The sequence below is a fragment of the Fringilla coelebs genome (genome assembly GCF_963513975.1).
Source record: "Fringilla coelebs genome assembly, chromosome: 6".
NCBI classification, from domain to species: Eukaryota; Metazoa; Chordata; class Aves; order Passeriformes; family Fringillidae; genus Fringilla; species Fringilla coelebs.
In genome coordinates, this window is record NC_140034.1 from 37,560,321 (window position 1) to 37,576,140 (window position 15,820).

General features: G+C 37.6%; 1 protein-coding gene across 1 annotated transcript in view; it reads left to right on the forward strand.

The window, feature by feature from the left end:
- Positions 1–15,820, forward strand: part of LTK (leukocyte receptor tyrosine kinase) — a gene marked incomplete at both ends in the record, with an annotated part of 88,776 nt that overhangs the window by 23,313 nt on the left and 49,643 nt on the right. The gene's annotated exons all lie outside the window — the stretch shown is intronic.

Consider the following 15,820-nt stretch of genomic DNA (forward strand, 5'->3'; position numbering starts at 1 on the left):
ACAGGGGGCCTCTAGACAGACCAGGTGATTTGGACACTTCTCTGTCTTTGGAAAAGAAATCCCATTTTATTTCTTTTTTTTTTTTCATCACAAGCTGCTGTACTGTTTGGCACCAGTAACTACAGTCACCTGCATCAAAGCTTTCAAGACGGCAAAGAAAAACCCTCCTAACCTAAGTCTCATTCTCCCTTTCTTTAACCTTGAAGGATAGGAACTTCCTTGTTCCTTACCCTACAGAAATATGTAGAGTGTCAGGATGGTTGAAGTGGTGGGAAACAATGCTGTTAATAGTTCCCTGCATGTAAATGACAACTGGATAGGACTTTTGGAAATGCATGAGGGGATGAAGAATTGTAATTCAGAGCTAGTACTGTGAGCTACTGGCCTGAGCTCCCAGGCCAAATAACTACTTCCATTAAATGTTCAAGGTTTCATATACAACATTAGAAGTAAGACCAGAGGAGTAGGAGTCTGTGTAACAACAATGTGATACAAGAAAGAAGCTTGCTGCTCTCTCTTAAAACTTGTTTAACAGTTTAAATTCATCCTGGAATGTTGTGTTCCACAGCAGCTGCACCATGAGCATTGTGCTAGAACACAACTAAGGTGCAGCTTCAGATCAAAGGAAAATAGCTATTGGTTTCATTCTCCTGGTGGAGGATTGATGAAAAGCAATTCTGTGTGTGTTAACTTTGTGATTTGATTTGATTAGCTGATGCATTAATTCAGTGATTTCAGAATTTGATTATCTAAGACACCACCATTAACCTATTTGATTTATTGATCCATATTCTATGTGATCTGGCTATAGTTAGATTTTAATTTAGAAAATTTAAACTAGTTTTGGCCTAGCAATATCTTGGTTTGTTCTTAATATTTTCTTACTAAGTTTTAGAGAGAAAATTTCTGCAGAGTGCATAGATCTATGTTTTGTGTATTATTTGTTCTTTAAAACCCAGAAGCCTTCAGGGAAAAAATGTAATTTAGTTCTGGTGTTTGAAAGATATGGCTCTCTTTAAATTAAATTCTTTGTTCCCACATATTGCACAATATTTCAAGCAGCAGGGAAGTAATACCCTGTAAGTTACAGTTTGCTCATTATAAAGTCTGAAATTAATAGCAGGTAATTATTCACAAACTGTCAGTCACTCATTTCAGTAAATCTCTTAAATACATCAGTTCATATGCATAAACCCCAATCCTTATTGTACTGTGAACTGACTTAGCAGAAATATAATTAGCTAAAGAAAATAGCATCTAAAATCCCAGCATTTAGTTCCACTGAAATATCATAATGATGCTCAAAATGAATCATCAAATTCACTTATTTGGAGACCTGGTTGGAGGTCAAAAGCTTTTCTATTTAACAGGCTTCTTCAGTGAAAGTCAATTAATCCTGGGATGTTTGTGAGTGAATGCAGTGTGCAAAGGAACCAGAACAGAGAGAGAAAGCTACAAAAATGTCATCTGTGGGTGGGGATTGAGACTGGATTTCAGTGGAGAGGTGAAAGGCTCCTACAGATCAAGGCTGGCTCTGTAGGAAGTGGGAATATGTTCTATGTCTAGGAGGGCACCTTGACTGTCTATTTCTTGGGAATATGCAGAACATTGCAAAGTGTAGCTGTGTCACTAATGCTGAAGCAACCTTACAGCCTGATTTCTTCATGGCTGTGTCTGGTTTGGTGTTCACGCCAGACTACACGGACTTATGTAACAGTGCTGTAGCATGCCAAGGCAAGGAGTCCTCAAGGGTGTGACTTACTGACAGCAGGTTTACTTGAGCAGCCAAGCCTGCTGCAAAAAAAACCAGAGGACTACAGGACACACCAGGTCCCTTGGGTTACTGAGTACAAAGTACAACAGATCCAGGCAGCCCTGTCATGAGAATTTAGATGAGAAAGGACCACAAAACTTTCAGCCTATGCCAGGAATACTGGAAATGCAAAAAAAAAAAAAAAAAAAAAAAAAAAAAAAAAAAAAAAAAAAAAAAAAAAAAGGGCAAGAGCTGGAGCTGGCTGAGATGCTAAACTCAAATCTGAGGCAATGGAGCAGAGCTGTCTGATGGGTTTTCTGACCCAGGCCAAGTGTCAGAGCCAAAGATTAAATCTGATTTCATTTTCATGTGCCAGTTGCAGCATTCCACCTGAAAAAGATAGTTGCTTCATCAAATAGTGATTTGAGTTGTGTCATAAAGTCTGCTGTAGTATTGCAGCAGTGTCAGATTAGGTAACAGGACATCCTCTGATTGTGGGAGTAAGAAAAAGTAATCATAATAGTATGAGTTCTTTTCACTAGCTTGATTTTTCTAGACATCCGAAAACAATTTTGGACAGCTTAAGTAAGAGTATCCCACAAGCTAAGATTCTTCCTGTTTAATGGAATATGCTGAAAGGAGATTTCTTTGCTTAATTTCTAAAATGGTTGTTTAAAACTTCTCAAGCAAATTGTTCTGTATACCAGTCCTACCAGGAAGGAAGCTAAGTACTAACTGTGCAGCATGCCTGCTGCCTTGGTTTTTAAGATAATAAAGAAATTAGGGTCATCCTTCTTTGTTTCTCTGTAACTCAGTTATTAGACTGGTTTCTGAAGAAAGAGAGGGCTTAGGATCTAATACCAATAGCAATATTTTCCATGAATGTCTCTGCTAATGGCATAATAAAATGAAAAAGATGAGCTGTTTTTGCTGATCCCCATCCTATGAGCTGCAAGTTCAATTGGATGTTCACTGATCTGCCTCTTTCCTTCCCAAGGTCAAATAGCCATATTATAGGAAATGGCAGAAGCAGCATGGGCAGAAGAACCTTTGTTCAGTCTTGGTTTATGTGTTGAATGCAAAAACCATCAAGACAGGTTAGAGAAAATTGACCACATGAATAGAATTAGCCGCTGCCTAACTACATGTTTTCATTTCAGTTTTGCAAAAAGCAGAAGTGATAGTATCTCAGTCACTAGTAGTGCAGACCCAAACATAGGCATATTTACAGGTGTGCTCAGCGATACCTCTAGGTGAAGGCTAGGAAATGTGTGAGCTGCAAGCAGCAATGCATACTCAGACGCTGCCTTCTTGTGTGGAAGCCCACCACAATTACAGTGCGGTGTATTTTTCCCTCATCAGTGGATTTAATAAAGAGTGGTAGGTGGGGTTTCTGAGATGGAATTCTAAGTCAGTATGACAAAAAGCAGATGCTGCTGTTCTAAAAAGACAGAGGTCTTGTACTGCTTTACATGGTTCCCAAGGTCTAGCAGCTACAGCCTTTGGCTGCCTGAAAATGAGAACCTTATGAGTGCTTGCTTGTGAATGAGAACGCAGCTTTGCTACCATACAGCAGTCAGTTTTATTAAGTACACTTTGCCACTAACACTCCTGGTATGTTCTGTAATTTCCAGCAGGTACCATGTCTTCTGCTTGGCAAAACAGGGTGGCACAGCATGTCACAGTTGGAGGCTATTCACTTTGGGATTCTGGTGATGTATTCTTAAAACAATGGGCATCACCTGAGGCTCATTTCTCCAGGTTCTTAAAATCAAAACAAAACAACCCCAAACAAACATAACAACAACAACAACAACAACAACAACAAAACAATGCACAAAACAAACAAACAAACAAAAAACCCCAAAAAAACCCCAAAACCCAAAATATAAACAATTTTTTTTTTATATTTGAGCACAATTCAGTTGTGTATGCCTCTTTTCTCATATGAGTTTATTCTTCTTCTCTCCATGCAACTTTATTTGCAGTGCTGTTTCTTCATTGTTACTTATCTGAAGAATGTGAGGTGTGAGCTGGGAATTTGGCTTTCTCTACATTAGATAGAGCCTGATTCTAATTGTCTGTGCTATCTCTGTGGAATGTATAGTATTATTGATCAGAACTTCTGCCTATGCCTAGACTGTCAATAATCCATGAAAAAGTTGAGAATGGGATCCAGTTCTTCAGGTCTTAAGGGTTTCTCTTCCCGTCCTGAATTTCATAACAGATGTTTCATACAGCTCTAACAAACCACAGTCTCATATAGCTTAAAAAGAGGTGGCCAGCAGCCAACTTTCAAATAAACAACCTCTGCTCTTTCATTAAAAGAAAACATTATCATAATATTAAATTACATGTCAAATGGTGAAGGTATCTTTCCTTGTGTACAAGATATTATCCTTTGAAGTCACAGAGCCCAGAGTGATTTTCACATGAGGGTGACCAAATAGGAAAGAGGGAAAAAAATAAATAAAACAGTGACACTGGTTGCTTTTCACATTCCTCTCCTGGTTATAGAAACACATGTGTTTGGATAACAAGTTTCTTGTTACCCACATCTTCTTCTTCCCCTGAACTTTAATGCCCTATATTTTTTTTTTTAATCTAGGATGTGTTACCTTTCTGGTATGCTTGTTCTTATTGACAAAAAAGGTTAACTTTGCAGCTGTACCTTGGTGAAATATTTTGATGTCAGGTATTCTGTCCAAACTCTAGTTGATGCTGTTGGGGGAACGAATAGGAAGCTTGCCAATGAATCTAGTTGAGATAAAGGAGAAATTTGAATGAAAGAGTTGATGAAAGGCCAATTTTTATCCTGGTGCTAGGTAGCAAGCTTTTAGGTGAAAGAGATGACTAACAACTAATCCTACTGATTATGGCTATTTTTCTTTATTTTCAAATGATGCATATGAAACTTCTCACTCACAACACACCAGTACTTTGTAGAATACAGGAAAGTCAGGAAAGTGACCTGGCAAAGCAGTGTGAGAATCTGCCTTATTCTCCATTTGCACCAATAACTTATTCGAACTTTGGTTTCACACAGTTTCTTGTTGTCTGACCCCTTCCAGCTCAGCTGGGGGTCATTTCTGGGGCTCACGAGTGTTTTTGTTGGCAGCTACTGATTGATGGTCTGGATCACCAAGTATCACAATGTATTTAGCATTCTAGATGCTACAAGAAAAATAAATCTGGTTGTCCTTGAGTTTATTTTGTCTTTTTTGGTGCCAAATGATCTCTTAAAGATTCTGGACACCTGTTTTTAATCTGAATTGTGCAGTTGCTACCCTTTAAAGTTTGCTATTGACTGCGTCTTGAGAATTCTGATATTCACTTCTGCTAACTGGGGAACTGAGTGACATTCTTAGTGAAGTCTTGCTGTTCTGGTTTCCCAGCATGTTAATATTTTAACTACCTCCCAGTTCATTTTTCTTCAGGGATAAAGACGTGAAGTATAGGTAGTAACAACTGTATTCTCCTTTCTTTTGTGATTGGTAAGTCTGAATTGGTAAGTCATGAATGAGACATTGCAATAACTATCATGTCAAAATACTTTTTCTTTGTTCAACTAACCTTGGTAGATTTGAAATTCTTGTTCAAATTAATTAACTAAAATGAGACCGTAGATATAGCTATAGTAATCAAAATGCAGTTTACAGCATTTTGATCTCTTAATAATGTGAAACTTCACTACAGAAAAGAAATTAATTGGATTAGCTCAGTAATAATAGGTACCATTTCTTAGCAGACCTCTATTTGAATCAGACCAAATACATCCAATAATGTCATGGTTCTAGCATGTCTCTCATTCTACACCCAATGGTCTGTACGTACTCTGGATGGATTTTTCCTCAAAGGTATTTGTGTTATGTTATGGTAAGAGTTTTGAGCCTCATTCTTACACTTTCATACTTAGATCAGTACTTTAAATCACATGTTGTGCTTCTGATACCGGACTACTTTTCAGTACTGTCAGGAGGATTGTAGCTGGGAGCTTTTCCTGTTGCAAGATTTTCTGCCTTCTTTACAGAAGTTCTTCATGTACCAGCACAACATCAGGTCTAACCATTTAAGTACTGTTAGAGAATTGATAGTTTAACAGCATTTTCCACAGTCTCCTAGGAAAAAAATCAAGTATCTGGTAGCTCTGCATGTCCTCCCCATTCATTAACCACTCTGCTCAAGTTGCTTGTGGGTGGGTGGGCTGTTGGCTCCTTTTTTGTTTTAAAGTTGCTTTTGGGGAGGGAAGGGGTTTCTTGGGTTTGATTAATTTATTTGTTTATTTTTGAATTGCAATGAGTTATATGTTGAATTGCTATAAGTTATACTTTTGCTAGGTTTATTTAGATCCTTCATAATCAGTTGTTCCTCCTTGGATTGAGATGAACATCATCTCTGGGGCAGTCTCTGGAGTGAGTAAATAAAGATGAGTAGAAGCAACTAATTAGCAGGCTCTTTCAATCTTTTGTTTTTCTATAGGGGTGATATAACTCCTTCCCTCTCTGTTTCTGCTCTTCAGCAGTGAGTGGACTTTATTAAGTTTTAATGAAACTAGGAGATGACATTGTTTCTGATACAAAATGGATGGATTTATCTGCCATATACAAATTAATTTCTGATCCTTCAGTAATCTCCAAACAGATTTATGAGAAGTTGAATGTTGGAGAAAAGTTTGTAGGTTTTATTGACCAAAAGACCTGGAGAAAGAAATTAGTGTTGGCTGTGCTAGCTTTTCCTTGTCCACGAGAGCTGATAAGACAACAGTAACCAAGTCCTTGTATCACACTTTTCCTTTGTTTTGTTAAAAGCACCTTCCCCAAGAGCTCGATCCCATCATCTGTATTATTGCACACAGTGGCTTAGAGCATTAACAGCAGTATGGGAACGGGGACCCTTCTCTTGAGTAGTGTCTGCTCAAACATCTGTACCTTGAGAGTCTCTGTTCCTGTCTGGGAAGATTTACCAGACAAAGGAATGTACAAAAAAAAAAAAAATCTTCTTTTAATGATATATGGGCATCCTTATAGCTGTCCTGTGCTGCTGTGCAAGGGTTTAGTACTCAAAAAGGAATCCTTAGATGATGAGGAGCGGTTGACAGTCATTCTTGTGTCAAAAGTAGATCAAGGAAAAAGAGGTGCAGGAAATGTGCCTTTATGCTTGGATAGCCTTTGTGAGCAAAGCAGCCCCTGAGGGATTCTTAAAGCAGTGCATGCATTTCAAGCATTCCTAAGTTTCTTACTAGTGAAACACAGATGGAAAGGGACATTAAGTAACCTCAAAGATCAATGGAGCTCAAGGACAGATTAAAGTCACTTTTGTCCTCTCCACTTATGCTGTGTGAAATCAAGTAATTGAAAATAATTTTATTTTTACTAAACTTAATTCTGCAGGATCAATTTCATATTCATTGTAATAATTGAAACAAGACCTGGATCTGAAAATCATATCTCTTTCACTTTCTTGCTGGCACACAATTCCTTTTTTTTGTTAAATGTTGCAGTGTTGTTACATGGAAGTTGAAGGGTGGGGAGACAGAGCTTCTGCACACACACTACAAAATGCAGAGGCATCCTAAAGCTGGAAGCTGAGCATTTCCTGAAGGACGTATCTCTAGCAATTAGGCATCCCATTTCTCTCTCACCTATTTTTGCTGGTTGCTCTGGGCAACTTGCAGAAATTTTTTTTTGCATCTTAGTGTATGAGGTTGTTAAAAACTAAATATTCTCTTTCATGGGAAACTGATTTTAGAAATCTTTTTCCATTCTAACGATGATGACGACTCTTAATCTTAACATTTTTCACGGAACAAATTGTTCCAAATTGATGCATTTACTTTATCAAAAGTAATCATTTAGTACGGCAGTCTGTTTTGAGAACATTATTTTCCTTTAGCTAGATATTATCTAATTTTACTGTATTAATGTTAACTCTAAACTTAGAGCAGATTACAAAGTGAAGATGACATGTTTCAACCTTAACAAAATGATGCAATATTTCCCACTTGATTATTTGGAAGATAGTAGTATTTCCTGTTAAGTGATGGAACTGGCATTTCCATAAAAAAACACCATGAGAAAATGGTCACTCAGCATTTTACTGCCATCAGTGCAGAGTGAGGCTTCAGGTAACCTTTTGCGGAATCCCATCCCTCCTGCTTTTGTCTCTGCATCCACAGGCTTTATATCTTCCTTCACCTTCTCTTGTGACTATGCCTGTGTGAATTGACAGGCATAGTCACCTCTGCATGTGTGAATTCACACATACCTCCTTTTAAGCTGCAATTGAAAAAACCCTATAAGTGCTGTTCTAAAGGAATAAACCAATTATATTTCTTCCTCTACATTTATGTGCAAGAGCACATCAGTTTGGAAGTGCTGTTCCCTTGGAAGGCAAAATGTATTTCAGTCGTGTATTCTTGGTTCTTTGTAGCTGCTTGAAATGCTTCATTAGGAATTGGACACATTCCCATACATTTTATTCATTTCAAAGTAATACATCTAATGTAAGTCAGTCATCTAAGTTGCATTCCCTCTGGGAGGATGGGTCTTTGGCAATTTGCTGTAAAACAGGTGTCTTAGGGTGCAATTTCTTATCTCTTTTCGCAAATGACAAAGCCAGATTGGAAGGCTTGAGTCCTTCCTCTCTCCCCACCTTGTTCTTCTGATTTTGGCAACAGCCAGTGTGACCTGATGTGAACAAGACTGAAAATATTGAAAGTTAATCTTAAACATTTAACCAGTGAGAAAGGAAAATTTTCCTTAAGAATGGATAGCATTTTTATTGCAGAAAAATGAAAAAGCATTTTGAGGTTTGGAAAAGAAAGTTCTTGAAGAATCAAAGAATTTCATACTTTTATCAAGAATTTCACACTTCAATCAAAGAATTTAACACTTTTGATTATTTTCTTTTTACTTTTCTTCTTTTTCCCTCTTTTGTTTTTGGTCAGTTTTCAAGAACCCAAGAAGATCCATATTCCTTTCAGGGAAAGCACAGTTATGCATCTCTTAAATTAATTTTTTTCCCATTAATGTGTGTGGAGGAGGAATGGAGGAAAAGGTACCAGATTAAGAGTTCAGGATGTGGAATTCTGCTGTCTCTGATACAGATGTGCCTTTTACATGATGTCATCCCAGCAATGTCCAACTTTCAGATGCAAGTTTGTAGTCGTGGCAATGGAATCCTACCAAGAACAGAATTGATTGACAGTGAAGCTGTAGGTCATATGGACAAAACCCTCTTTTTCAGAACTGACATTGATACAACCTGCGATAGCTGTCAGGATCAAGTGTGTACACACGTAGCAGGAGGGCAGTAGGTGCCTCTTCTACCACTCACCCCAGCCTGAACAGAGGAGAGAAATTAAATGGAGCAGAATGGAGTTCTTCCAAACACTACATCTCAAATGTCCTTGGAAAGCCTTTGTGCTGTTGTGTGGCACATGATTGACTCTAGGCAGCCTAAAAAGAGGTGAGACACAGGGCAAAACCCAGCCCTCATTATCTGTAGTGATAATGAGTAATGAACAGTTAGTGTTATAAAAATAGACAGATGAGTATTGAGCAGCTTAGATATAAAAAAGGGAATCTTTCCAAGTTATTGTGGCAATATGTGCACACATAAGTATGTGCATGTGTACAAGTCATAACCAGTAGGATGAAGTAGATGCCGTATTTTTAGATTTCAAGAAGTGATTTTGGCATCCTATTTCTCAATAGTAATTAAAATAGTAATTCAGATCTATTTCAGGAGGTGTAGATATACACTGAAAACTGAGTAAGAAATCATAATTAGCAAGTTGCTATTCAAGGGCAATATGCCAAATTAGGGAAGTGTCTAGAGGAGGACTCAGGAATTTCACCTTGCGTCCTATTCAATAGGTGAGGTTTGTGAGAAAAATACAGATGGCACGGGCAAAACTTTTTCTGTGTGGGTTCTGTCTGGTAGCTGTAGCACAGGTGTGGAAACCTGCAATGTATTGTACTTAGTGCTAGAACTTCACAAGTCTTTGTTTTTGAAGGGAGACACAGTGCTTTTGTTAGAAACAAGGATTTGATGCATGAAGGGATGAGGATGCACTCTACAAAGCGTTGGGGAAAATAAAGAGTGGTTACACAAAATGATTCAGGAAACACCACTATCCAGGGAAGGAACTGACCACTGAGTGACCAAATAAAGAAAGTGAGGAAATGTGAGACAAAGCAGCATTTTGTGTATCCAGGGGCAGCCAGGAAGCAGCTTGCTGTGAGCAGCAGGAGAGGGGACTATAGGAATTTTGTACAACCATAAATGTCTAGTCATTCAGTATGTCATGGAAACTGCAGATAGTCTTTGGCAATCCAAGTGAAAATTATAATAGGGACTTACTGGTTGTGAAAATCCCTTTGGATTGATTCACTTACCACCCCTCAAGGAAGATTCTAGGCAGCAGTCAGCCAGTGGGAAAGGAGATGGCGTTCTGTCTCTTGGGATTGCAACATCTGAGAAAATTCTCTGAAGAAAATATCTACCAAGACAGCTACCAAGTGCAGTCCATAACATAAGTGACTGGGTTTAGTTTCGCAGAATATAGCTAACATGGACAATGTATGTTCTTAGATGCCATTCACGTTCTGCATATAAAGCAGGAAGAGAGTTAAAAACAGACCAAACAAATAAAGGTCTTTAAGTATTCTTCTAGTCAGATAAGTTGAATAAGACTCAGGTCAATGAAATGCAAGTCTATATTCTTCAGTGAGAAGAGACTGTGCAGTTCGACTGGCCTCCAGCTCACTGGAGAGGAAGCAAACTTCCAGACTTGTTAGGAGCGACTTCTTCACATGGTGTTAAATTAGCACCCAAGGGAAATGATAGAAAAGCAAGAAGTAAAAACACTTGCTTAGCAGAGAGGCAAGGTATTGAGAATAAAATTAAACAAGGCCCCAAGGACTAAAAGAGGAGCTCTCCAACTGCCTGTGACCAATGTGATGAGGCTGGCTAGTAAGCAAGTAGGAGTGAAATGCAATTAATAACTTCTAAACCTACAGTGATGATAAACTGGAATTTCTCAGACTAGGAGGAAGAATTCCTGCAATTCGAAGGACAGAAGTAAGTTTGGAACAGTGTTGTATGTCTAAAATGACATTGCCTCTTTCCCCAACCATTGAAAAAAATTATCTTGAAAGTCAATTAATACCTAAAATAAATGTCAGTGGGATTGCTGATGATTGCTATACACTGTCAAACCCAACTAAAGATCTGGATGAGATAATGACTAGCCTGTTTTGTGTAAGGGGAGGGAAAAAAGTCTTTTTTTCCTTGTGTATGTATGTGTGTGTGAAGCTGTCAACAAAAGTGGCATATTGGTGGTTTCATTCTGCTAGCATGGGAGCAGATTTGCAGATATTGAATAGATGACAGTATCAGAATGAAAATTCCTCTGTCACTTGTTAGGACAATATCTTGCCTCCATTCTCAGCAGATAAAGAATTGAGATAAGAATTGAATTCAGAACCAAAATCAGATGTTCAGCAAGTGGAAGTGGTTGTGGCTTGAGTACACTTTCTTGGAAATAGAATAAAAATCTTAAGTCTGGTATGTCTTCAGCTGAGATATTCAAATAAAGGGACTTCTATGCCTAAATTACATCTGAAAGTGGTATATCTTGAAAGTTCCAGAAGAGGTAAATCTGTCAGAATTTAAAACAGTGCCAAAGGAACTCAGTTGGAAGAAAGTTTGTGGACAGAAAGATTCAGATAATAATTGAGTTGCTTGTTTAAACAGCTAGAAAGCTACAAGCCTATAGCTGACAGGGAAGGCTATGCTGTCATAAAAATAAGGAAAATACTACATTGCTTGCACTAAAAGGAAGTTGAAAAGTTGAAAGTTTAGCTATAGATGAAAAAAGCAAAAGAAATTAAGAAGAAATCAGCAGGCAGTCTAAGGAAATTTCCCAAGTGCATTAGTAGCAAAAATATTTCAGCAATTATATGAATCTGTCATAAATGTGCGTGGTAAGTTTCTCAATAAGAGAGACAAAAAGAAAAATTAGTCAGTAAATATTCGTATTCTAGGATAAAATAAAACAATTGATTTTTCACTGTCACATAGAAGTTATGCAGTGGCTTTCTGAACAACCAAAAATATTGTGAAAAAACCTGTTATTAAAATGCCTACTTTGTAAAACAACTGGTTGAGACAGCTTGTTGTTCAAGAATTTTGAAAGAACTAGTTAAGCATCTTGGAAACACATCCATGTGCTGATATTTTCAGTAAGTGTATCAGGATGCTGAGGAAATTCTGCAGAACTGGAAGAAAGGTAATGCTGCAGTAGTATTTTAAAAGGATAAATGGAATAAACTGGATGGCAATACTTAATTACATCTGCTCTACTCCTGCAAAGTAGGACTGCTTGGTAATACAAAGATTGTTCCCTTAACATCAGTCTGAGTAAAAATACCAGAATATTATATATAGGATCAAAGAGCTAGAAAAGGGTTTATATTTATTTGTCAATCTAAAAGGCTCATTTGAAAAGAAATCTTGTTGCAGCATCAGTTAGTCAAAAGAGTTTACCAGTGTAACAAAAGTCCTGTAGGACATTCTACCTTCAGTCACATTCTTAAATTGATAACTCCACATGTGTACTTAAGTGAGTGCCCGGTGCAAATTGCTGCATCACATTTTAGTTTGAAACACAAATATCAACCAGAATTATTGTCAATTAACTTTACCTATAAGTTTCCTGTAAATGTAAGTTCTGGATTATGTTCTATTTAGAAATTTAGGAATAAGTAAGAAGACAACATTAAAACTGTACTGATGATCTGCTGATAACTTGCAGGTCAAGGTAGAAAAAAAAAGGCAGAGTTCAATGGAACTCACCCATGGAATGAGGCATCTCAAAAGGAAGTACAGTGAAGGGTGGGAATACATGTCCTAGAAGGAAATATGTCACAGAGACACTTGATGTTATGGTAGACAATCGACTGCAATAATTTATTTTGGCCAAAATGTCTGATGAGATTGGTGCATGGATTAACAGGGAGATCTCAGGAGAGAGAGAATGGCCATTCTGGATAGCATGGCATTAGCGTGCACTGATGTCTGCCTTTCTGCCTGAAAAACTGGAGAGGGCTCTAGAAAATCCTGAAGTAGCACCTTGTAAGCCTTGGGAATATTGTATTTTGTTGTGTTGCTCCCTTTTGACCATTACCTGCAATCTGTCCAGACAGAGTACAACAAGAGTGATGAAGTAAGCAAGGGACTTGGGGTTGAGCCAACTAATGAGCAAAGAATAAGGAGATTAATAGCAAGCAGTAGGAGATCCCAGTGATATTGTCAAAGAGCAAGGTTAATAACTTAAGGCTGTAAATGTTTATGAACAAGAGAGACTATTTATTGAGCTGAAAGTGGAAGTTTTAGGATCATTGAAAAATACTTGAATATGTAGCAAACAAAGAGTCTTCTTCAGGCTTAGTGTGACTTCCTGACAGAGCTATTAGTCTATATATTAGTTTATCTTCTCAGAGAAACAGTGAGAAACACTGAGTGGCTATTTTGAGTTAGATGGAGAATACAACTAGGAAGTGCTCTAAAGGAAATTCCTGTTTTGTCAGAAAGATGCCTTGGTTGATCTAGAATTGATTTCCCATCAGGAGTTCTGTAAGTATTTTCTGTAATTTTCTTCTCTTCTGCAAGGTAATAGCAGGATGCAGGAGAAAAATCACCCCTGCAGGTATCTTACTGCTTTTTTTTTTCTGTAAGATAGTGAAAGAAATGGAATTACCTTCTCAGCTCTGGAGGTTTCTTATTTTACTGAAAAAGAGATGGATTGGTGCTGTGCTGTTAAAAGATCCCATCTTTTTCCTGTGGCAGTTGAATATGTTACACTGTTTCTTCCCAATCACTTTATGTTCCTTAATTACAGACTTAGCTTAAAATCATGAATCTCCTTCCTCTCCCTCTCATATTTCTTTTCACTTAAACAATTGACTTTTGCTGATCAAGATAAAGAAATCACGGAGGTGAAAAGTAATAGTCTATTATTTTTTTCATGCTGAAATTTACATAGTACAAAAATTATGTGCAAATATGTGTGAGAGGACATGATGTGGGATTATCAGAAGCATCTTAGTGACTATGTGTGCTAGATTTTTCAATTCAATTGAATAAGTTGAAAAAATGAGAAAAAAATAATTGGGAGATAAAGTAAGAGCATAAGCTGGACTAGAGGCTGCTAAGATGCTACTGTGAGTCTTCTTCTGCTCAGCCATAGCCGGAAATTCTTTGCTCTGATGAAATGAATTAATGGGGACCTATTTCTGTGGGTGCATTGTCTATCACTGAGTCTAGGGTCTTCTGTCCAAATATACTTTGTCAGTGACCTTGGCTGTAATGACTGCCCTTCCTTCCTCTCAGATGTCCAGTTAGGCAGGTGGCATCTGCCCAGGACAGGTGAATATGGTTGTTACATGCATAGGAATGAACTCTTGCAGTTTTTTGCCAAATTGAGTAGGGCGTTACCATTGTTTTGTGTCTTATTTGTCTCAACCACCACCAATGGCAATGGAGGTATTTTCCACACTGAGGGAGTAAATTCATGATTCAGCCAGCTTAGGGCTCCTTTGCTGGTAATATGCCATTGGATCTTGTGCTTGTTAACGAAAAAGAAGAGGAACATCCCAAAGGTGTTTCTAGGGGAGGGGGGTGGGGGTGTGACTGCATCAAATATTTTGTTTAAGTTTTAGTTGTATCAGGAAAAATGTCTCTAGCAGAACTTCTGCTATGACTGTACTATGCTTGTGGGTCCCATGACACTCAGGCTATTTCCAAAGTACGCAAGCAGCTTGGCGTGTGTGAGGAGACGAGTGGGTGGAACAGACTTTACAGAAAGCCCTGACAGAAGTAAATACTGAAGCTATAGCAGTGCTGAGTGAAGATTGGGAGATAGAAAACTGAGTAATATCTCAAAAGACACAGAACATAAATTAGGAGGAGCAGACTTCAGTTCTCAAAAGCCCTTTACATAGCAGAATTTCTTTTAATATGATGAAATAGATTTTTTTGCAATGTATGATTGTTTATTAGCATAGATTTTTCATAAGGCTGGCTAAACTTTGTGCACAAAATTCCCATTATTTTTGAGGATTTCATCCTGTTATTGAAGATACCTTGCTTATCAGGGCAGTGCCTATGTCTTATATGCAGTGCAAAATCAACTTTTCCTATTTTAATGTCACTAAATATTTGGAAACAGGAAAAAAATATGGTGTTTGACAATTGATCTGTGGAGACCCCAAATCTGTCATCAGTACAGCATGTGTCTGCTGCAGCATAATGCTGTTCTGTTCTAAAATTGCTCTTTCTTGGAACTCCTTGAATTACTGTCTTTAGTAACATAGTAAAAGATAGAAGGATGCAGGATTTTCATGCTATGAAACATTTCACAGCATTTTACTCACTGTGTGACGCATTGTTGTATATACTAAAATTAAAATTGTTACAGCAATTCAAAATCAGAGCAGATGCTGCTGAAAACTTATATGCAATAGTGAGTGAAACATATGAACATGTTAAAGTGTGAGGGGTTTTTCTTTTTATAGATACTGATGCAAATTTTCATAGAATTATTGTTCAAATTATCTCTGCTGAAAATATCTTAAATGTTTTAAATTACATGTCTGTACATCCTTGTCTCAACTGCAAGCCATGTGAATAAGATTCCTGTCCCCTGTGACATGATTTGACATTTTTATATTGCTGAACTCATAACCCAAATGGCTGAGGTTTGAAAGCAATTCATTTTGCATCTTGCTGCCTATGAACACCTTTTGGCAACAAATATATTTGTTTTTGCCAACTTGTTTATGACTTCTATAAAAGACCATGGATTATTTAGGTACAAACTACTGCATGGTTAGCTCAGGACTTGTGTATTTTCACATGCACAGGTTAAATAAATAACAGAGCTGTTGTTGGTATGAATTGTTCTGGAGACATCAGGATGGTACTGCAGCAAAGGTGAGAATGGTGTAGCAGGGCTTTGCTATATACATGCTCATGCTTTATAATATGGGAGCAGAGTTTTTT